This window comes from Crassostrea angulata, chromosome 8, assembly GCF_025612915.1.
Source record: "Crassostrea angulata isolate pt1a10 chromosome 8, ASM2561291v2, whole genome shotgun sequence".
In the NCBI taxonomy this organism is placed as follows: Eukaryota; Metazoa; Mollusca; class Bivalvia; order Ostreida; family Ostreidae; genus Magallana; species Magallana angulata.
In genome coordinates this window covers 38,323,190-38,339,836 of record NC_069118.1, presented here as the reverse complement: position 1 = coordinate 38,339,836, position 16,647 = coordinate 38,323,190, and positions in this window count along the sequence as shown.

Sequence of the window (16,647 nt, the reverse complement as noted above, 5' to 3'; positions counted from 1 at the left end):
TCGAAAAGGTTTTTATTAAGTCGTAATTAAAATCATTCGGATTTTGTTAAGTTGTACCAGGAATAATTCGATTTTTTTCATTTTTTTATTTTAGTTACTCTTGTTATTGGTTTAAGAGCTCTGCTTCTTACAGGAACTTCCAGCTTTACTCTATACATTAACAGAAGACCCACTCGTTGCTTTGCAACGAGCTTTGCTCTAGTTCTTTTTCTTTTTTTCTGACTCCTTTTCGGCTTTATAACTCAAAAAGTTTACAACTGATTTTAATGAAACGTTCAGAGATTATGTGCAAATATAATACCTCAAGGTTGTTGAAGTTTCGTTGAAAACGCCACTTCCGTTTTTCGTTACGTCATTTTTAAAAGTTTCAGAAAGTCATTTTGTCCGGGACTTTTCTAAAAAAACGCTTTAAGATAGAGGGTTCAAATTTTCAATAGTTATGATTTGGTCGATTTACCTCTGTAATAAGGCTCGAAATGAAAATCTGTCACTTCCGGTCGAAAATTGAAGTGAAACAAATTTTTCGAAAAAATGAATTTTCTGATCAAATCAAAAATGAATATGTGTTCTGTAGAGTTTATTAAGCTGAATCTAATACTGAAAACCGTTTAAAAACCGGACGATGCATTACAGAGATATTGGGGTTTAAAAATTGATTTTTCCAGAAATTTTGATTCCGCGTCCTTGGCTTAAAAGATAGCGTAATGTTCAAAGTAAAACTAACTCATACCAAAATAATTATTAAGTCGTACATGAACACATTCGAAATGTTTTTGTTAAGTCGTACTTGAAATCGAAAAAGCTTTTGTTAAGTCGTACTTAAAATCATTCGTATTTTGTTAAGTCGTACCAGGAATAATTTGATTTTTTTCATCTTTTTATTTTAATGACTCTTGTTGTTGGTTTAAGAGCTCTGCTTCTTACAGGAACTTCCAGCTTTGCTTCCGATATTAACGGAAGACCCACTCGTTGCTTTGCAACGAGCTTTGCTCTAGTTAGGGTCTTCCGTTTTCAACGGAAGACCCTCTTGTTATTCTTCGGTTTCTTTTTAGGGTCTTCCGTTTTCAACGGAAGACCCTCTTGTTATCCTACGGTTTCTTTTTCTTTATTAGGGTCTTCCGTTTCCAACGGAAGACCCTTTTGTTATTCTTCGGCTTCTTTTTAGGGTCTTCCGTTTCCAACGGAAGACCCTTTTGTTATTCTTCGGTTTCTTTTTATTATTATTTTTCTCTTTTTTTTCTGACTCCTTTTCGGCTTCATAACTCATAAAGTTTTCAACTAATTTGATGAAAACTTGCAAGGATTATGTGCAATTATAATGCCTCCAAGATGTTAAAGTTTCCAAAACAACGTCACTTCTGTTTTGACGATACGTCATTTTTAAACTTTAAAAAAAGTCATTTTGTCCGCGACAATTCTCAAAAACGCTTAAAGATAGAGTCTTGAAATTTTCTGTGGTTATAAATTTGGCAATTTACATGTGCAATAAGGCTGGAGATGAAAATCCGTCACTTCCGGTCGAAACCGGAAGGAAATCAAATTTTTCGGAAATTTGAATTTTTTGATCAAATGATAAACGTATACAAATTCTGTAGAGCTTATTAAGCTGAATCTAATACTGAAATCCGTTTGAAAATCAGACGATGCATTACAGAGTTATTGGGGTTCAAAAATTGATTTTTCCGGAAATTTTGATTCCGCTTCCTTGGTTTTAAAAAATAGCGTAATGTTCAAAGTAAAATTAACTCGTACCAAAAATTATTGTTAAGTCGTACTTGAACACATTCGGATTTTTTTTTGTTAGTCGTTCTTGAAATCGGAAATGTTTTTGTTAAGTTGTACTTAAAATCATTCGGATTTTGTTAAGTCGTACCAGGAATAATTCGATTATGTTTCATCTTTTTATTTTAGTTACACTTGTTATTGGTTTAAGAGCTCTGCTTCTTACAGGAACTTCCAGCTTTACTTCTGACCTTAACGGAAGACCCACTTGTTGCTTTGCAACGAGCTTTGCTCTAGTTATTATTATTATTTTTTTTCTTTTTCTTTTTTTTCTGACTCCTTTTCGGCTTCATAACTCAAAAAGTTTTCAATTAATTTAAAGGAAACTTGCAGGGATTATGTGCAATTATAATGCCTCAAAGATGTTAAAGTTTCCGTAACAACGTCACTTCTGTTTGACGTTACGTCATTTTTAAAATTTAAAAAAAGCCATTTTGTCCGCGACGTAACTCAAAAACGCTTTTAGATAGAGTCTTGAAATTTTCTGTGGTTATGAATTTGGCTATTTACATTTGCAATAAGGCTGGAAATGAAAATCTGTCACTTCCGGTCAAAACCGGAAGTGAAACAAATTTTACGAAAAAATGAATTTTCTGATCAAATCAAAAATGAATATATGTTCTGTAGAGCTTTTTAAGCTGAACCTAATACTGAAATCCGTTTGAAAATCAGACGATGCATTACAGAGATGTCGGGGTTTTAAAATTGATTTTTCCGGAAATTTCCTACCGCATCCTTGGTTAAAAAAATAGCGTAATGTTCAAAGTGAAATTAACTCGTACCAAAAATAATTGTTAAGTCGTACTTGAACGACTTTTGAACTTCCAGCTTTACTTCCGACATTAACGGAATACCCACTCGTTGCTTTGCGACGAGCTTTGCTCTAGTTTTTTTAAAATTATTTTAATACATGACCGATTTGCATGAAATTTACAGGACACATTGAGCATCAAATGAACTTGATATTGTAAAATTTCTGGCTGATGACGTTACTTCCGGTTTTAAATTTTGAGGATTTAGTGAATTTTTAAGGACCATTTTGTCCACGTAACTTCTCCAAAACTACTAGCGATAGAAACGTGAAACTTTCAGGGATAGTAGATGAATGTCTGTAGATGATCCTATTTATTTGATATTTTGAAAAATGCACAAGGCGGCGAAGCTCGTCCGAGCTCAAAAATAGGCACCAATTTTTTTCACGAAATTTTCGCACATCTTCGGCCCTAGCTTTTAATGTGTAAACATTATAACACATGTAATGCAAAGGTTGTTCAGATTAACTAGGACTTGCGTTTGATTTCAAGAAAAAGGGGCTGGCCCCTCAAATCAGGGGCCAAAATGGCTCTAAATCTTTTTGCAATAACTCTTTACTGAAAAATAATTTGTTATCAATTATAGAACCAAATTTGTTCATTGTATATCTGTTTATTTAAACAGTACCATGCCTAAGTCATATGTTACGTAATTAGGGGTTTCAAGGGGCCAGAAGTTCAAAACGTTGATCTTTAGTATCTAGAAAAGGAGAAATATTTTTAAAAGAATTAAAGGACAAAAAATGCTTAGAATAATGTTCTTAACAATATGCTACCTTAATAATTTTTGTTGGTGGCCCCAGTAAGGATTTTAAGGGTCGGCCCCTAAAACACAATTGTTCAGATATCTTTAGAACGGTCAACAATTTCTGAACTCTTATTGAGCAAAATGTGTTTATATTTACAAGGCCTTTTATTTGATATCAAGGAATAAGGGTTGGCCCCTCAAATGAGGGGCCAAGAGGACTCTTTAGTCTTTTTATAATAACTCTTTACTGAAAAATAATTTGTTATCAATTATAGAACCAAAAATGTTCATTGTGCATCTGTTTTTCTATACGGTACCATACCTAAGACATATGATACGTAATTAAGGGTTTCAAGGGGCCAGATGTCTAAAAATTTGGTCATGGATATCTAGAAAAGGAGAGATATTTTGAAAAGCCTTGTAGAAGAAAAATTGCTCAAAATAATGTTCTTAACGATATGGGATCTAAAAATATTTTTGTGATGGCCCTGGTAAGGAGTTTAAGGGTCGGCCCCTAAAACACAGTTGTTCGGATATCTCAAGAACAGTTAACAATTCGTGAATACTTGTGTAACAAAATATGTTTATATTTACAAGACCTTTCATTTGATATAAAGAAAAAGGGGCCAGCCCCTCAAATAAGGGGTCAAAAGGGCTACAAAGTCTTTTCATAATAACTTATTTTTAAGCGATAATTAGTTATTTATCATAAAGCAGAAAATAAGCGCTTATTATTCATAATTCAAAACTGAAATCCGTTCTAACATCAGACGATGCAATACAGAGATATAGGGGTTTAAAAATTGATTTTTCCGGAAATTTTGATTCCACATTCTTGGTTAAAAAAATTGTATTATGTTCAGAGTTCAATTAACTCGTACCTAAAATTATTCGATAAATGTTAAATCGTACTTTTACAGATTCGGATTTGTATTTGCTAAGTCGTTCTTGAAATCGATAAGGTTTGTTAATTCGTACTTGGTATCATTCGGATTTTGTTAACTCTAACAAGAATAATTCAATTTTTTTGGTCTTAGTTTCTTATGTTTGTTGGTTTAAGAACCCTGCTTTTTACAGGAACTTCTAGCTTTACTTTCGACATTACCGGAAGACCCACTCGTTGTTTTGCAACGAGTTTTGCTCTAGTTATTATTATTAAAGTCTTCCGTTTCCAACGGAAGACCTTATTGTTATTGCTTTGTTTCTTTTTCCCTTTTATTATTTTTTTTTCTTACGCTTTTTTGTACAAGCGATTTCTTGAAAACGGCTTGACCGATTTTCGTGAAAATTTCAGATCTTGTAGATATTGATAAAAACCTTATATATAATTTTTTATTTTAATGACGTCATTTCCGTTCGGGAGATATTGACGTTTTAGTGATTTTTAGAGGGTCATTTTGTCCTGCTATCTCCTCCTAAACGAAAAAAGATATTGAATTTGAATTTTCAGGGATTGTAGACAAAAGATTGTAGATGTGTTTAAAGGCATTTATGGTTGTCTGGCTTCAAAGGCGTCGAACCTCGCCTGGACCCGAAAATCGAGTTTGAAAAAACGACGTAATTTTTAATGGTTTTCGTTCTTTATCTCCTTTCCTGAAAATATTTTACTATAACATATAGAGCAAATAAAATTCATATTTACAAGAGCTTTCGTTTGATAACAAGAAAAAGGGGCTGGTCCCTCAATTTAGGGGCCAAAAGGGCTCTAAAGTCTTTCTTCCATATCCCTTTATTGAGAAATATTTTGTAATATGTTAAAGAAGCAAAAATGTTTATCTTTCACTAAAAAGACTATACATTATAAAAATTTTATCCTGCGTTACGTAATTAGGGTTTTTAAGGGGCCAGAAGTCCAAAACTTTGATCGAGTATATCTCAAAAAGGACAAATATTTTGAAAAGCAATATAGAATAAAAGATGCTTAGAATGATGTTTTAAACAATATTCAATCATAAAAGTTTCGTTATCTGGCCCCAATAAGGAGATTAGGGGTCGGCCCCTAAAATGTCCTATCCAAGATAGCTCTAAAACGGCAAAGAATTTCTAAACACTTGTTGAACAAAATATGTTTAATATCAAAAGAACTTTCGTATGATGCCAAGAAAAAGGGGCTAGCACTTCAATTTAGGGGCCAAAAGGGCTCTAAAGTCTTTCTTTCATAGCCCTTTACTGAGAAATATTTTGTAATATGTTTAAGAAGCAAAAATGTTCATCTTTCACAAATAAAACTATACATTTTAAAATTTTTATTATGCGTTACGTAATTAGGGGTGTCAAGGGGCCAGAAGTCCAAAACTTCGATCGAATATATCTCAAAAAGGACAAATATTTTGAAAAGCAATATAGAATAAAAGATCCTTAGAATGATGTTTTAAACAATATTCAATCATAAAAGTTTCGTTATCTGGCCCCATTAAGGAGATTAGGGGTCGGCCCCTAAAACGTCCTATCCCAGATAGCTCAAAAACGGCAAAGAATTTCTAAACACTTGTTGAACAAAATATGTTTAATATCAAAAGAACTTTCGTATGATACCAAGAAAAAGGGGCTAGCACTTCAATTTAGGGGCCAAAAGGGCTCTAAAGTCTTTCTTCCATAGCACTTTACTGAGAAATATTTTGTAATATGTTTAAGAGGCAAAAATGTTCATCTTTCACTAATAAAACTATACATTATAAAATTTGTATCATGCGTTACGTAATTAGGGGTTTTAAGGGGCCAGAAGTCCAAAACTTCGATCGAATATATTTCAAAAAGGACAAATATTTTGAAAAGCAATATAGAATAAAAGATGCTTAGAATGGTGTTTTAAACAATATTCAATCATAAAAGTTTCGTTATCTGGCCCCATTAAGGAGATTAGGGGTCGGCCCCTAAAACGTCCTATCCCAGATAGCTCAAAAATGGCAAAGAATTTCTAAACACTTGTTGAACAAAATATGTTTAATATCAAAAGAACTTTCGTATGATGCCTAGAAAAAGGGGCTGGCCCTTCAATTTAGGGACCAAAAGGGCTCTAAAGTCTTTCTTCCATAGCACTTTACTGAAAAATATTTTGTTATATGTTTAGGAAGCAATATATTCATCTCACATTTATTTAACAATATATTATAATTATTTTATCATGTGCTCCGTATTAAGGGGTTTTTAATGGGTTTTAAGGGGCCAGAAGTACAAAACGTTGATAACATACCTCAAACAGAACAAATATTTTAAAAAGCATCATTTTGAAAATCAATATAGAATAAAATGCTGAGAATGATGTTCCTGACAAAATTCAACCATCAATTTTTTTTATTGTTGCCCCGATAAGGAGATAAAGGGTCAAATATCAAAGTCAAGGTCATATAACCTTCAAAAAATCGCACGGAAGACCTCCTCGTTGCTCGCAACGAGATCGTGTCTAGTTTTTTTTCTTTTTCTTTTTTTTCTGACTCCTTTTCGGCTTCATAACTCAAAAAGTTTTCAAATAATTTCAATGAAACTTGCAGAGTATGTGCAATTAAAATTTCTCAATGAAATTAAAGTTTCCATAACAACGTCACTTCCGTTTTTACGTTACGTCATTTTTAGAGTTTTAAAAAAGTCATTTTGTCCGCGGCATTTCTCAAAAACGCTTTAAGATAGAGTCTTCAAATTTTCTGTGGTTATGAATTTGGCAATTTACATGTGCAATAAGGCTGGAATTAAAAATCCGTCACTTCCAGTCGAAACCGGAAGTAAATCAAATTTTTCGAAAAATTGAATTTTGTATCAAATAAAAAACATGTACGAATTTTGTAGAGCTTTTTAAGCTGAACTTAATACTGAAATCCGTTTAAAAATCAGACGATGCATTACAGAGATATCGGGGTTCAAAATTTGATTTTTCCGGAACTTTTGTTTCCGCGTCCTTTTTTTAAAAAATAGTGTAATGTTCATAGTAAAATTAACTCGTACCAAAAATATTGTTAAGTTGTACTTCAACAAATTCGGATTTTTTTTGTTAAGTCGTTCTAGAAATCAGAAAGGTTTATGTTAATTCGTACTTAAAATCATTCGGATTTAGTTGGGTCGTACCAGAAATTTATCGATTTTTTTCATTTTTTAAAAACTACTCTTGTTATTGGTTTAAAGACCGGGGTTGACCTAGTTGAATATCCACACGGACGGCAATTAAGCATATAAGGAAGCAGGCCCCTCCTCCAAATTGATAACACGGCAGAGTGAATCTATTAATAGATAGCTGCATACCAGAAGCACGTGCTGATCAGAGAACTACATAATTTTAATGGTCATTTAAAAATGAAACGGTGTGCATAGTTCCTTTCCCTGCTTTTCATCTTCAAGTAATAAGCATCTACACATGCATGTACTTCTAAATTGATCACTGCCAATACAAGCATCCCTTTTGTTGTTTTGTTTTTTGTAACTAGAGCTTTGTTAAAATATCTATAATAGTAAGCATCATTTCTTCACATACATTTAATTATTTAGAAAATACCTTAAACTTAAAAAAAAAACCAAGAAATTCACTGGTCAGAATAACTCTTATCAACAACAGTGTGGGTTAGGTGCAATAGGCTAATGCACAACTAGTCCTGACTCAGTGGGGAATCCCTCCCGCCAAATGTCAATAAATCAGCCTCCAAATCTGCAAATGTGAAAGAGGTTCCAGGAAGGAAAAACTATATTTACCTGATGATTTTGCATGTGGGCCTGAACTTTAATTATTAGAAATATTTGAAAAAAATATTCACAGAAAATTTATTAAATCAGATGTTAAGGTTACAAACTGTAGTTCACTGTAGTAGATTACAAGCTCAAGTTTCCTTTTGGTTTACCTCTGCCCTAATAAAATTCCCTCCAAAACATTCTTGTAATCCAAATTATGGCGGAAAAGATCAAACAGGGTGAATTGGAAGGAAGAGAAATTGTAAAGTTTTTCAACTCATAAATTGGGATGTAGAAGAATTATCGACTAGTGATCTAAGATAGTGAGAAATGAGACAGATGAAGACTGGTGATTTACAGGGGAGTTTGTTCAACGTAAATTCTGCACGATTCTGTCAGAACAGCAATAACTTAGGAATGTCCCCAATGTTTATGCAGACCCATTAGAAGCTGTCCGATATGGTGGAAATCAAATTTTGGAAAGAAATAAGACTTTATTGAAGGGATAAACTTTTGACAATATGGTTTTACAGAGCTGTATTCTAGACCCAAAAAACATCTGTGGGAAAGTTGGATTTTTCACTAGAATAATGATATCAGCATGATCAGTGGCATCAGTGCATAGATTTCTCAACTAATGTGATGACCTATATGTTTATAATTTAAAACTGCTAGAACCTGTGACCTGGGAGGCCCCATGCGTAAACAGATATGGGAACTTGATACTATCAGTGTGAAGCTGCAGGACTGACTCTCCAGCTCTACACAAGTGTGTGCTCTTTCTCTTTGTTTATGATTACCAGTGATGATAGAGTAATAAATCAATTAAGAAGGATTACTTAGTGTTTTTCAGTTTTGAGGTAAGACAAGCTGTCCCGCCATTTACTGTGCGTCTCTAGCAATAGCCATTTCCGGTAGGAATGTAAACAAAAAGCCGATTTCTCATCTGTCAATCAAATCTGAGGAAATTTGAATTTCTGGATCACTTCAAAATTTTGAATATGAATTTCTAAAGCAGTAATCCATCAATAATAATTATTTTACTATCTAGAGATGTCTTTCAGTTTACTTTAGTTGCATGACAAAATTTAATTTATAGTTTTTGCTGATTAAAGTGTAAATTCAGAAATTTATCCTCTGAAGTGAAAGGTGGCAAGAAAATTGAAATTTCCTCCATTTTCCTCATTGGCTGCTATTTATACCCCAGACCCGGTCTTTAAGAGCTCTGCTTCTTACAAGAACTTCCAGCTTTACTTCCGACATTAACGGAAAACCCACTCGTTGCTTTGCAACGAGCTTTGCTCTAGTTCATTATTTTTCTTCCTCTGACTTTTTTTGTGGCTTATATCTCAAAAACTATTTAACCGATTTCCACGAAATTTTCAGAACTTATTTGGTATCGTTAATACTCGATGTTATTAAAATTTAAACTTATGGCGTCACTTCCGGTTTCAGAAATTGACGATTTTGTAAATTTTTAAGTGTCATTTTGTCCACGCATCTCCTCCGAAACTAATCAAGATAAAAGCTTGAAATTTTCAGGGATTGTAGATAAATGTATGTAGACGTACCCCATTGCCTACACTTATGAAAATTGTGCAAGGCTTCGAAGCTCGCCTGAACTGAAAATAAGCACATTTTTCCACAAAATTTTTGAACATTTTCTGAAATATCTTTTGATGTATACATATTTTGTGAAATAATGTAATGCAAAAGGTGTTTATTTTTGCAAGACCTTTAATTTGATATAAAGGAAAAGGGGCTGGCCCCTCAAATTAGGGGCCTAGAGGGCTCTAAAGTCTTCTTACAATAACCTTTTACTGAACAATAATTTGTTATCAATCATAGAAGCAAAAATGTTAATTGTACAACCGTGTATCTATACAGTACCATAGCTTAGTCATATATTACGTAATTAGGGGTTTCAAGGGGCCAGAAGTACAAAACTTTGATCATTTATATCGGAAAAAGGAGAAACATTTTGAAAAGCAATGTAGAACAAAAGTTGCTCAAAATAATGTTTTGTACAATATGCCACCATAAATTTTTTTTGATGATGGCCCCACTAAGGATTTTAAGGGTCGGCCCCTAAAACACTTTTATACAGATATCTCGAGAACGGTTAACACTTTGTGAACACTTGGTAAACTAAATATGTTTATATTTGAAAGACCTTTAATTTAATATCAAGAAAAAAGGGGCTGGCCCCTCAAATTAGGGGCCAAGAGGGCTTTATATCTTCTTACATATCTCTTGACTGAACAAAAATTTGTTATTAATTATAGAAGCATAAATGTTCACTATAGAGCTGTTTATCTTTACAGTACCATAGCTAAGTCATGTATTACGTAATTAGGGGTTTCAAGGGGCCAGAAGTTTAAAACTTGTATCATTAATATCTGAAAACGGAGAAATATTTTGAAAAGCAATGTAGAACACAAAATGTTAAGAATAATGTTTTTAACAATATGGCATTTAAAAAATTTTTGTTGGAGACCCCGATAAAGAGTTAAAGGGTCAGCCCCTAAAACACAGTCTTTCAGATATCTCGAAAACGTTTAACAATTCGTGAATACATGTGAACAAAATATATTTACATTTCCGAGACCTTTTATTAGATATAAAGAAAAAAGGGCTGGCCCCTCAAATTAGGGGCTAAAAGGGCTAGTAAGTCTTTTTATGATTACTTTTTTATAAGCAATAATTTGAGATTTTTTTTTAGCAAAAACAAGAACTTTTTAAGCTTAATATAACGCTGAAATTCGTTTTATAATCGGACAATGCACTACAGAGAAATTGGGGTTTAAAATTTGATTTTTCCGGAAATTTTGATTCCGTGTTCTTGGTTTAAAAAATAATTCGTACCAAAAATAATCGTGCCAGGTCGTACATGAACACATTCGGGTTTATTTTGTTAAGACATTCTTGAAACCGAAAAAGTTTTTGTTGAGTCGTACTTAAAATCATTCATATTTTGTTAAGTCTTACCAGGAATTATTCGATTTTTTTCTTATTGTTTTAGTTACTCTTGTTCTTGACTTAAGAACTCTGCTTCTTACAGGTACTTCTAGCTTTTCTCTCGACATTAACGGAAAACCCACTCGTTGCTTTGCGACGAGCTTTGCTCTAGTTATTATTAGGGTCTTCCGTTGAAAACGGAAGACGACCCTCTTGTTATTCTTCGGTTTCTTTTTATTATTAAGGTCTTCCGTTTTTCAACGGAAGACCTTATTGTTTTCGTTCGGTTTCTTTTTCCCTATTATTATTTTTTTTTTCTTACAAAATTTGTGCAGGCGATTTCTCGGAAATGGCTGAATCGATTTTTGTGAAACTTTCAGATCTAATAGATATTAGTCCGAACTTAATATACATTTTTTTATTTTGATGACGTCATTTCTGTTCTTGAGAAAATGACGTTTTAGCGATTTTCAGAAGGTCGGCTTGTCCAGGGATCTCCTCCTAAACGGTAAAAGATATAGAGTTCAAACTTTCAGGGATTGTAGACAAGAGATTGTAAATGTGCAATTTGGCATTTATATTTGTCATGCTCAAAAGGCGTTAAAGCTCGCCTGGTCCCCAAAATTGAGACTAAAAAAACGTCGTAATTTTTCATGGTTTTCTTAGTTTATCTCTTTTCTGAAAAATATTTTGTAAACACATGTAATGCAAAAAAAGTTTATATTTACAAGACCTTTCATTTTATATCGTGAAAAAGGGGCTGGCTCCTAATATTAGGGGACCAAAGTGCTCTAAAGTCTTTCATCTGTAGCCCTTTACTGAGGGATATTTTGTGAACAGTTATAGAAGCAAATGTGTTTATTTGACAGTTATGTATCCAAGCAATGTAATGATTTTATCATGTGTTACTTAATTAGGGGTTTTTAGGGGCCAAAAGTCCAGAATTTTGATCACATATATCTCAGAAAGGAAAAATATTTTAAAATGCAGTATAGAAGAAAAGATGCTCAGAATGATAAATTTAATCATGTGCGATTTTCAAAATTTCGTTAAACGGCCCCTATAAGGAGTTCAGGGATCAGCCCCTAAAATGTTCTTTCCCATATATCTCAAGAACGGTAACGAATTTCTAAACAGTTGTTGAACAAAATGTGTTGAGATTTAAATGACCTTTTATTTGATATCAAGAAAAAGGGGCTGGCCCCTAAAATTAGGGGACCAAAGGGCTTTAAAGTCTTTTATTTGTAGCCCTTTACTGAGGGATATTTTGTGAACGGTTATAGAAGCAAATATGATTATCTCACAGTTATGTATCCAAGCAATGTAATGATTTTATCATGTGTTGCGTAATTAAGGGTATTTAGGGGCCAACATTATAGAATTTTGATCACATATATCTCAGAAAGGAAAAATATTTTGAAATGCAGTATAGAAGAAAAGATGCTCAAAATGATGTATTAAATCATATGCAATTTTCAAAATTTCGTTAAAGGGTCCCTATAAGGAGTTCAGGGATCAGCCCCTAAAATGTTCTCTCTCATATATTTCAAGAACGGTAACGAATTTCTAAACAGTTGTTGAACAAAATGTGTTGAGATTTAAATGACCTTTTATTTGATATCGAGAAAAAGGGGCTGGCCCCTAAAATTAGGGGACCAAAGGGCTCTAAAGTCTTTTATCTGTAGCCCTTTACTGAGGGATATTTTGTGAACGGTTATAGAAGCAAATATGATTATCTCACAGTTATGTATCCAAGCAATGTAATGATTTTATCATGTGTTACATAATAAGAAGGTTTTATGGGCCAAAATTATAGAATTTTGATCACCAATATCTCAGAAAGGAAAAATATTTTGAAATGCAGTAAAGAAGAAAAGATACTCAGAATGATATACTAAATAGTATGCAATTTTCAAATTTTCGTTAGACGGCCCCTATAAGGAGTTAAGGGATCAGCCCCTTAAACATTCTTTCCCATATCTCTCAAAAACGGTAACGAATTTCTAAACAGTTGTTGAACAAAATATGTTGAGATTTAAATGACCTTTTATTTGATATAAAAAAGGGACTGGCCCCTAGAATTAGGGAACTAAAGGGCTCAAAAAATTTTCAACTGTAGCTCTTTACTGAGGGAAATTTAATGAAAGGCTATAGAAGCAAATATGTTTATCTTACAGTTCTGTATCCAAGTAATGTAATCATTTATTTATGTGTTATTTTTTTTCTCCGATACTGTATCTCAAGAACGGTAACGAATTTCTAAACACTTGTTGAACAAAGCTCTTATCCCTGAAACAAAATAGTATCTGGCCCTGAGAATGTAGAACCCGTTTTTCTATTCTAAATCATGTTTAGCTGTTAAATAGCAAAATCAAGATCGAACATGTATCTTAAATTCTAAAATTAGACGGAAGACCTCCTCGTTGCTCGCAACGAGATCGTGTCTAGTTATTATACTTTTTCTTTTTTTTTCTGACTCCTTCTCGGCTTTATAACTTAAAAAGTTCCCAACCAATTTTAATGAAACTTTCAGAGATTATGTGAAACTATTATCCCTCAATGACGTTAAAGTTTTCTTGACAACGTCACTTCCGTTTTGACGTAACGTCCTTTTTAAAATTTTCAAAAAGTCATTTTATCCGCGGCGTTTCTCAAAAACGCTTTAAGATAAAGGCTTGAAATTTTCAATGGTTATGATTTGGTCGATTTACCTCTATAATAAGGCTGGAAATGAAAATCTGTCACTTAAAGGAAAACCCACTCGTTGCTTTGCAACGAGCTTTGCTCTAGTTATTATACTTTTTCTTCTTTTTTTTCTGACTCCTTCTCGGCTTTATAACTCAAAAAATTTCCAACCGATTTTGTTGAAATTTTCAGAGATTATGTGAAATTATTATCCCTCAAAGATGTTGAAGTTTTCTTGACAACGTCACCTCCGTTTTTACGTTACGTCATTTTTACAATTTTCAAAAAGTTATTTTGTCCGCGGCGTTTCTCAAAATCGCTTTAAGATAGAGGCTTGAAATTTTCAATGGTAATGATTTGGTCGATTTACCTCTGTAATAAGGCTCGAAATGAAAATATGTCACTTCCGGTCGTATTTGAACACATTCGGTTTTTTTTTTGTTAAGTCGTTCTTGAAATCGGAAATATTTTTGTTCAGTTGTACTTCAAATCATTCGTATTTTGTTAAGTCGTACCAGGAATAATTCGATTTTTTCATCTTTTTATTTTAGTTACTCTTGTTATCGGTTAAAGAGCTCTGCTTCTTACAGGAACTTCCAGCTTTACTTCCGACATTAACAGAAGACCCACTCCTTGCTTTGCAACGAGCTTTGCTCTAGTAATTATACTTTTTCTTTTTTTCTGACTCCTTCTCGGCATTATAACTCAAAAGGTTTCCAACTGATTTTAATGAAACTTTCAGAGATTATAGCAAGTTAACGTCCCTCAAAGATCTTAACGTTTTAAAGACAACGTCACTTCCGTTTTGACGTTACGTCATTTAAAAAATTTTAAAAATTCATTTTGTCCGGGACTTTTCTCAAAAATGCTTCAGGATAAGGGCTTGAAATTGTACATGATTATATATTGGCCATTTTACCTTTGTAATAAGGCTATATAATAAAAATCCGTCACTTTCGGTCGAAACCGGAAGCGAATCAAATGTTTCGAAAAATTGAATGTTTTGATCAAATAAAAAACGGATACGTATTTTGTAGAGCTTTTTACGCTGAATCTAATGCTGAAAACCGTTTAAAATTCAGAGAATGCATTACAGAGATATCGGGGTTAAAAAACTGATTTTCCCGGAAATTTTGATGCCGCGTTCTTGGTTTAAATAATAGTGCAAAATTCAAACTGAAAGTAACTCCTACTGAAAACAATTCGTACTGCTCATAAAACTTTATTTTAAAAAACTTAAAATTATATATTATATTGTAGAGTTTGCAAAGCTAAATACAAAACTGAAATTCGTTTTAAAATCGGATTATGCATTGCAGAGATATCAGGGTTTAAGTATTGATTTTTCCGGAAATTTTGATTCCTCGTCGTTGGTTTAAAAAATAATGCAAAATTCACACTGAAAGTAACTCCTGCTGAAAACATTTCGTACAGGTCATAAAACCGAACTCCTTTTTTATATAGTTAATCAGAGTGTTTATTGAAACGATTTCGTGGATTCGGTCGATAATTACGTTGTTAGTTTTTATTAGTCTTATTAGTTTTAATCGAAATAATTATCGTACGATTCACCATGTCAACTCGCTATGTTTTGACTGCAAACAACAGCTGATAGCGGTGTGTCAGAAGAATGGCCTGTAAGACGTCGATAGTGGAAATTTCAGCTCAACTAACGTATGACAGATTTTAAAGGTATGTTTCAATACAGGATATGTCATATTGACTTTTTCTTTTCAAAGTGTTTGCACTTTTCAATCTCATCCGACATTCTCTGACTCTGACCTCCGCTTTTGACGTGCGTAACAATATAAAAGCGGGCATTTTAGTCAGAGAAATCTCGGAATATTATCTGTCCAGTGTATTTTCACGTGTATGTTTTGCACACCACTCTTTTGAATTTCTATTTATTATTATGTATATGTATGTATGTATGTCTTATTTTGTATTGAACACCGCACCACACACTGTAAACCAGTGCAATTAAAAGGGGCGAGGGTCCTAAGGCACACAAGAGTAGAATGTTGTAATTAGAGTGCATGTTTGCATGATGATAACTTTACCCTGAATATTTGAATATAGCAGATCTTTACCATATCACCTCCACTTAATTAATGAATTAAAAAACTCAGACAGGCTTGCTGCTTAATTGAATAAATATATTTGACATAGTAAATATTCAATCTAATTAAAATTAGAACTTTCGTCTGGCTCGCCGTTACATATGATTATCGCCTGTGAAAGAGCATGTAAAACAGAGTGCAAGATGAAAAGAACTTTAAGTTCAGATTTTAGGTTAATGTTCCTTGATATCTATAAAACATTTTTCTCAAGATTTGATTTACACAGAGCAACATCATTTTGTGCATATCTCTATCTAGTAAAAGAAATCAATAATGCTTTAAATTTCAAAATGAGCATGTATTATCGCGCAATCACTCATTTTTTCAATGTGCAACCAAAATCCAAAGCTTTGTAAAATTGTTTATGGAATTTTATACATACTAAACATAATATTGTTTTTAAAACTTGTCATTAATAAGAAAAGACAAAAAAATCCTCCCTAAAATTTGCAAAAAAAAAAAAACAGTACAATTCGTTTAATAAGAAATGGTATAGCAGAAAATTATACTTTGACGCTGTTCGGATGAAATACTGTAAGTCGTTTTAATTCCACCGTGTTCAAATTTCACGATTTTTACTAAAGTACCAATTGCAATGGTTTTAATTATTCAATTGATCAGAATAGAAGCATTTAAATTTCATAATATTTGGTTAAAGTGTTCAAACTAATGCTTCTTAGGAAAATCAAAAGATAGGGGGAGGGTATACATGTAAGGGTATTTCTAAGTGATGTGATGCTTTTGTCATGATAATATCATGTATATGTATGTAGTTTTGAATAAGGTTTCTTACTTAGGGAGGTTGAACAGTTGACCTCTAAAAGATTAGGTAATGATGCTTTATTTATGGACAACCCTATGAATCTGTGTTAAATAGAGGAAAGTGGAA